Source organism: Rousettus aegyptiacus, unplaced genomic scaffold, assembly GCF_014176215.1.
Source record: "Rousettus aegyptiacus isolate mRouAeg1 unplaced genomic scaffold, mRouAeg1.p scaffold_m13_p_8, whole genome shotgun sequence".
Classification (NCBI taxonomy): Eukaryota; Metazoa; Chordata; class Mammalia; order Chiroptera; family Pteropodidae; genus Rousettus; species Rousettus aegyptiacus.
The window spans coordinates 106,116,437-106,124,946 of NW_023416311.1; the positions used below are offsets into that span (position 1 = coordinate 106,116,437).

At 36.7% G+C, this 8,510-nt stretch overlaps 1 pseudogene; it reads right to left on the bottom strand.

The window, feature by feature from the left end:
* Nucleotides 1-933: 933 nt before the first annotated feature.
* On the bottom strand, nt 934-1,049 carry LOC118607042 (annotated as a pseudogene).
* Nucleotides 1,050-8,510: the final 7,461 nt, after the last annotated feature.

Genomic DNA, 8,510 nt, shown 5'->3' on the forward strand with positions numbered 1-8,510 from the left:
ATGAGGTATGAATCATATTCAAAAGAAATTTCCTTGTTACGGGAAGCTTCAGGCAGATATATAGAAATACATTCCAAGAGGAATGACGTATTAAAAGACGCTAATGGGAAGATATAAATGGCGGGAGGACTGAAGCTCCGTTAAAATAGAAATATGTTTGAATGAAACAGTTCATGAACTAGTAAATAATACTGACCAGGATGGACTATTCTCCTAACATAAAATAAATACAACCTGATTTAAAAAAATAAATAAATGAAACCGAAAGAAAAGAGAAGATATTGAATCCGTCCAGAAACAACTTAAAATGTATGAGATCTGTTTTATGCCAACGTGGCCAAAATTACCTTTTTAACTGGTTAAAGAATAGGGAAAAAAAGGGGGTTTTGATTTCCTAGTAGGTATATACACTTTTTATAAAACAGTTTCAGAGAAATATCTCCTAAGACCTTTGACATTTTTAAAACGTAGCAATCAACATTTCATCATATATAAAAAACTATTAAACTCAAAAAAATACTGCAAAAGTATATTGCACTGGTCCTGAATTTCGGAATACTCATCTATGAGGAATAAAACACTAATAACATTGTACAATATATAAGAAATCACAAACTTAATATTAAGAAGGTGATGTTATGATAATTTAATAATAGAATATTTGATTAAACTTAATTTCATGGTAGTGTCAACCCTTATATAATATGTGGAATCAAATTTTTGTAAAGAGCTTTGTTACATCTACAGGCTGCTGTCTCATTGGAGAATTGGTTCATTGATTAATTTCTAAAAGTTTTCTGAAACTTTTCCCAATTCTACTATCAATTTATCAAAAACACATTATTCTAGTGACAGTAAAGTTCTCAGCCCCCAAATTTTAATCCTGGGCAAACCTAACACTTTATTTTTTTTTTAATTATTTATTATTATTTATACCTACAGCACCTGGTCTTCCTAGGTGGTCTCCCATCCAAGTCCTAACCAGGCCCAATGCTGCTTAGCTTCCGAGATCAGACATCGGGCTTGTTCAGGGTGGCATGGCCGTAGACCACGGACCATGATGCCACTGGGGCGTGGACCCAGGACATACTATATGTAAAGCAGACGAGCTAACTGCTGCACCATGGAACCATGTCCAAATCTAACACTTTAAACACTCAACTGTGGAATTTTTATAGTAATAATGCTTAGAAACAACTGCCAAAAAAGTAGTATTTTAAATGAAACCAGCACAGACCAATAAAATGAAAGGCCATGTACATATTAAAAGAGTGATATGCCTATATATTAACCAAATTAAAATTGATCTCTGATACGTAGAGAATTAGGGAGGCTTGGCATAACACACGTTAACACGTATGTAACAGGCTGTGTTCTTGAGCGGAGAAGTTGGATGACGGCTGGTACTGTGTCTGTCTCGTTTACCACTCTCGTTCTGCATTTCTGCTCACTGCTGGCTAAGGTGTGCCTAACCCGTGTGTGCTCTAATGAAGTCCAAATTTCCACGTCTTTATGATCATTTCCATCTGTCCTCTTGGTTCTCTTATTTCAGATCCAGATATTTGTACTAGTTTGCTAGGGCGGCCTTAACAAAATACCACGGACTGGGAGCTTGAACAGCAGAAAGTTATTATCTCACAGATCTGGGTCTAGAGTCCAAGGTCAAGGTGCCCACTGTGTTGGTTCTCCTGAGGCCTCTCTCCTTGGCTTGCAGATGGCTGGCTCTTCCCTGTGTGTTCGCATGTTTCCTCTGTGCACAGAAATATTCCTGGTGTCTCTTTGGGTGTCCAAGTTTCCTCTTCTTACAAGGACACCAGTCAGATTGGATCAGGATCCATATGATGTCATTTAAAATTAATCACCTCTTTAAAAGCCCTATCTCCATTTGTGTCATATTCTGATGTATTGGATGCTAAAGTTTCAATACATGAATTTGGGGGTGGATCAACGATTCAACCCATGCCCGTTCTCTATTGAAAAGCCAGGCTGCTAATCCTGTGATGACGTCAGGGTGTTGTAAATGAAGTCTCTGAGCCAACTTGTGATGTCAGCCAAGCCTCACTGTCTCCTTGTCTCACTCACGATCACTCAGAACATGACTTGTCAGGGCTGTCATCGTGGCAACGGTCTCAGCCTTTCCCAGGCCACCCTCCAGGGTCGGCCTCCAGCTCGTGCTTTCATACCAGAAGCTGGCCCTCCATATGTCCTGCCCGCACTTAGAGTGCTTCTGATCCTCACCACTCCTGCATGGCAGCAAATACCTGTATCCGTCTGCCTGTTTCCAGTCCTTGAGCCTGGCACGCCTCAGATTTGAACCTAAACCAATGATTCTTCTTTTGAATTATTAAAATGCCATTGTGTTTGTAACCCAAGCTATGCCTACTTGATTTTTTTCCCCCATAAGTTGGTGATCATTTCTGTATGCCCAGAATGCTGCATTGAGAAGAAAAGAGCACATGACCTCAAAACATTTTAGACATAAATTCAGCCACTGCTCTTACTATTATGAATTACTTTTTAAAAAATTTGTATGACCAATTTATTATGAATGAATGAATGTTAATTATTTTTCTATCTATCCATCCTCTATATTAATAGGGTCCCCAATTTATAGCCAACACTTAACGTTCTAGAATAAATACTAATAGGAGTAGCTATGTAAAACACTTGATATATCCTCTATGGTAAGTACTGCTGTAAGGTTGCTATGTCCATTATTATTATGAATGCTCACAAAAACCCTGGATTAGTAGTAGTATCATATTCCCTTTGAATAGTTGAGGAAGGTGAGGAAAGGTTGTTTGCCCAAATTCACGCAGCCAGTAGTGGTGAGGCCAAGCTAAACACAGTCTGCTCTCGCGGTCCCTGCCAGTGCACGCTGCCCCATTTCCCCCCCTTTCCTCTCTGTTGTAAGACATGTCCATGTGCTCACATGATGGTCAATGATGTAAGAGAAAATATAAAGTGTGAGACTCCGGAAATTTTTTACAGAAAAGAACAAGAAAGTGGTCTTTTCCCCCTTTTCTTTGGTTCTTCCTCCTTTGTCCTGGCCATGTTTATGGTGACTGGACCTATGCACCTGGGGGCCATGAGCTGACCTTGAGAATGGAGGCCATCTCTCTGATGTGGACATTTGAGCAGTAGATAGCAAGACTCTAAGTCCCTGAGAACTTCTTAGAGCAGAGACCCCACAATAAGCCCAGACTTGCCAAACTCAACTTTTATAAGGAAGAAAAACAAATAATTATATTTTTAAGTTATTGTTGCTTGTCATGTGGAAGTTCTTTTTTACTGTCTCACAAACCTAATTCTTAATAAGTATTGTTATTAAGTAAATAAATAAGTTTAATATTTTGAATATTTTTAAAAGCATAAAACATGTGGAGAGCATGCAAAGAGGTCACTGGAAGAATATTATTTTTCAGAGTATGAAATTATCCTGTGATACACAGCATGATGAAGAAATTATTGGGTGACATTGAAAATAACCATTCCTTCTCTGATTTAGGAAAGATATAATCATTGGGAGGTTCTCATTAGGATCAGCATGCCTTCTTATTTTTACTTTATTTAGTGTTTATAGTTTGGTTGGAAGGCAAGCGACCAGAGAGCTACTTGGGAGGGCTCCTGCCAACACTTAATGGAACCTGAGCTTATCTGGAGACAAATCCAAACTAATATGCTAATGTCATCATCACACATAATGATGTGACAATAAAGGCTGTCTTAAATTAGTACAGCATAAATGTGATTATTACAGAAGTAAGCTCCAGAAGGTTTAAAAATGGAAATCAGAAATTCAATTGATCAAATGGGTTTATATATTAAAACTTTATATGATATGGTAAGTTTCAAAAAGCTATTAAAACAGAAAATCTAGCATAAATTATGAAAATATTTATAAAAATAAAAAGGGTTTATTTGTAAAATCCGACCCAGATCGATCCGATATCTTAACTCCAAATTGGACTAAATTTCAAAAGACATTTGAAAACACAACGTTCAGGAAAAATATGATCGTAACACTATGAGAGGCGAATCTCCAAAACTGTCAATTTGTTGCCACATTAAGATGACTTTTAGTTTCAGACTTAACACACAAAGTTCCTTCCTACATGAAAGATATTGCTCATGCACAAAACAAAACAAAACAAAACAAAACAAAAAATGGATATCTAGGTTTTGGAATTTCTGTTTCATATTTTGTGACATATCATTTACTACAATAGTGTCCACTCTCGAGTCAGTCATGCTCTATAGTCCATAAATTCGTTCTGTTTTCAATAGGAAGTACAGAAAGATTGGGAGCATCCCACGTAACAACCTCCATCATTTTCTGCTGGTGAGAACAATAGCATGTCTACCTACAGAAACATTCCCGGAGGTGATTGGCTCAAAGCAACCCCTTCTTTGCAGAAGTCCATGTTAGAAAAAATGGGGGAAAGTCCACTGGTATTGTGTCTGGTTGTTTTTTGTGGTGTTGAAAAAGACATAAATCATCAAATAAACTCAATTATTCATAATGGCTAAATGGATTGTATTGTACGAAACATAAATGGCCAAAGCTTACTGCAGAAAAGAGCTTGTTGACATTATGAATCAATGTTATTCTCTGCTACTCCAGGAAGTTTTATAAAATACCATGTAGGACTCTAATCTTTGCTGCAACCTCTGCTAACTTACCTCAGTTTACCTTCCTCATCTGAAAATGGACAGATTAGACTAATTTTGTTTTCCGGACTGTGTTTGGCAGACTCTGTATTTTCTCATAAGAATGTGACAGTTTCTCTCTTCCATCTCACTAACCAAATCAGCTCTACTTTGATAACTTTTACTTTTAAGTGCTCAGGAAGCTTACACAGAGCAAAAAATAAATCCCAAAGTAAAACAGAAAAATAAACCAAAACTACTCAATAGAAAATCAACTCTCTGCCTCTTTTCGGCTCAAAAAAATTGCTATTTCTAAAGTGAATTTCGCTCGAATTTATAGTAACCAAGAAAATGCAATGAAGTTGTGATAATAAGAAACTAAAAAATGAGAAACTAAAACTTGATACCTTCATTTTTAAGAATTAGTACCAACTATCTATCTGAAGTATTTATTTTTAATGGTTTTGTCTCTTAAAATATAAGGTTATTTTAAATCACTGAAACTACATTTATTTATTTTTATCCATCTGTGTCTGTCTGTCTTTCTATCTATCCATCATCAATCTATGTCTTTCCAAATAAAAGCATGGGAAAAGGCAAGCACATTTTGTTAAGCCTGAGGGAGAGCCAACAAACTTCATCTGGGGATTTATTTTATAATATAACAAAGATTATTATCAGTTTACACGGCCACTTCCATTTGGCATAAAAATTTATAAATGGAGATGAGAGTAACGTAATGAAACAGTTGCATTTCCCCTCAAAAATCCAAGCAATCTCGAACTGCGCACTCACCAGTACAAATTTCACATGCGGTGGGGCCCTTGAGTTTCTCCTGTTTTCTCCAGCATCATACATCTCTGAGCTCATTACAATAATGTTATCACTCTGAGTCATATCACAGTGTGAAAAGGTACTTTATTAAGTTTTAAAAAATGTTTCACTGTCACTGTCTTATAGCAATTTCTGTGAAGCCCAGAATACATTTTTTTCTTCTTAATTGTTGGTTTTACGATCTGTATTAAAGTATACTTCAGACTGATTCCCAGATGCTATTTAACGCAAAGCACCCTTGTTCAAATGCTTATTACACAAATGGAAATCTAAACACTTTTATGACATATGCGGTTTACATAAAAATATCTCACGCATAACTCTTCTCTCACTGGGGATTTCATAGATGATTTTTTCAAAATAACTCTAGGCTCTCAGATTGAGTGATTCAATAATGGAATTTAGGAGTCGATGATAAAGCGGAATCAACCATGAACTGCTTATTGAGGATGTCTAGAGAGTAAAGCAAGAGAACTATGGTATTAAATCACTTTCCTCATTGCGCTAAGGACACTTACCATGATATCCGCCCTCTGAAATTCTGAAGTGCTCAATTCGGTATTGTTAACTACAAGCACAAGAGTGTACAACAGATCTCTAGAACTTACTCATCAAAGCTGCTACTTCGAGCCCACTGAACTGCAGCTCCCACTGCCCTCTTCCTGCTGACCCCTTGCCACCACCATTCTGCTCTCGCTTCTCAGAGTCTGACTTTTGTAGATGCCTCATAGTGGAATCATACAGTATTCGTCCTTCTGTAACTGGCTTCTTTCTCTTAGCATAATTTTGAGGTTTATCCATATAAAGATAAATGACTTATTCTCAATGTTTTATCCAGAAGTAAAGCCATAATTTCCTTTTCAAAGACTAAATACTACTTCTTTGTGTATGTATGCATATATGTGTGTGTGTGTGTGTGTATTTACATTACATATATATGTATATATACACACACTACATTTTTTAATCCATTCATCTGTCTATAAAAATTCACATTGTTTCTACATCTTGGCTATTCTGAATAATACTGCAATAACCATGGGAGTAAAACTATCTCTTCAAAAAATCTAATTTATCAATATACTTAATTCATATTCAGTTCTTCAAATTGTTAAAATTTATTATTCACGTGAAACATTGGGATATATTTTAGTGTAGGTATTAAAAAGTGGATATATGATGTAAAATCTTCAATAATTAAAGTGGAAATGACAATTTAAAAAGTGTCCAAGGAAGAGATAAAACTCAGGAGAAAGTGAAGAGTAATCATCATGAAGTATAAAATAAAATCAAGGAAACACGTCAATTGGCCTCTTTCACCGATCACAAATTTAACTAGTTAAAAGATTACAGTTTGAAAACACTTTGCAAGAACAGGAAGACTAAGCAAGCAAAAAGAAAGGTAAAAGCTTTTAAAAAGTTAGTCTCTGCACTTCTATCAGCAAACATTTTCTGTAAGCCTCGGGAACTTTTTAAGCTTTCATTTTCGTGCAGTTCTCTCCCTGATAAATCGCTCAATATTTGGTTCAAAATGTCTTTATCATCCCATTGAGGGCCACACTTGTGGGCATAGGGTTGTGGATCTTTTTCTTTAAACAAATTAAAGGTATTCCATCATCTTCAGTATTATATAGTAGCTTCTTTAGCGCTCTCAGCTGGAAGCTCATTGTAATATTTCAAAGCAACATTTTCTTGTTTTCCCCCTTGATTTACGGACATTAAAAAACCTTGGAATTGTTAAATTGTAGGAATATTTGTATTCTGAATACTGTTAACTATAGTTCGGAGTACAATATATTTTGCATTTAAAAAGCTACGGCATTAACTAATAACATTAATTTAATCATCAGAGTTCAAAATTATTCAAACTCGGGATTTATGTTTTGAGAGGACCTTATCGAATTCAGTTCGCCATGATTTATAGAGTACAGAGAGTGATTTGGTTGTCTCAAATATAAGTCTGGGTTATTTGCCACGTACAGTTTCTTAAAAAGCTATTACTACCAGTTTTCGTCATTTCATTTCCATGAGACTGCCAACAGTTATTAGCTTCCAAAAAAACACTTTTGAATTGGGTAAATCTTGTATTCACTGGTAAAGACTAGCAAAAAATTGCACGAAGTTAAACTTATAGCTAAATTTCAAAAAGAGTATATATAGATATAATATCCGTCTTAGAAAATACAAAATACCAGTGAAATATAACATTCCATGATGACACCTTGATCAACCAGTAGCTACACTCAAATGGCAGCTGCTTTGGTGAATCTAGAGTATAAAACTGAGAGAGCAACTATAGGCAACGATTTCTCATCAGCTGACTAGGATCACTGAAAGATGACGAGAGTATGATAATCACTGGACATCGGTCAGGGTAAAAGGAAGTGTTTTGGTGTCAGTTTTTTAGCAATGTTTTCTTTCAATACAAAAAATAGTTGACATTGTCATGTTTCTGAAAAAGAGAGAATTAGTTAGAGAGGTAAGATACTTGAAAAGGGAGAATGCATTGTCATTAAGCAAGATGGACATTTGCTCTCTGAATTTGAGAAGAGGAAGAACACTCGAAGCAGTGTTAAAGCAACTCTGAGATTTGGGGAGTGTGGGAAAGACGTGGATAAAGCATGGGTAGCCCCACAGCCAGACTGAATTTCAAGGGGACATGAGAGTAAATCTTCCCATGTCCTTGGAAGGAAACGAAAACCAGAAGTGCTGATGACCAGCTCTAACGGACGAAAGTGATTTCAGGACACCATGATGGGGCTGAATCACACGTCCTTTACATCCCTGAAGGGTATGTGGTTCGGGAGGACTTTTGTTCTGTCAGAAGCAATATTGGCGAGGCTTGACGATAAGAGTTACTCTCACTCAGAGCACCTCAACCTTTGAGTACACAGACGATGTCCCGATCAGTCGACCACTGACCTGCTTCGGCACAGAGGAGCCTACCCCTCCCCCCAAGTGCTACATATCAGAGGGCGCCACCCACCCCCCACCCCAAGGTCTAGCTTGATAGTATTCAGAGTACG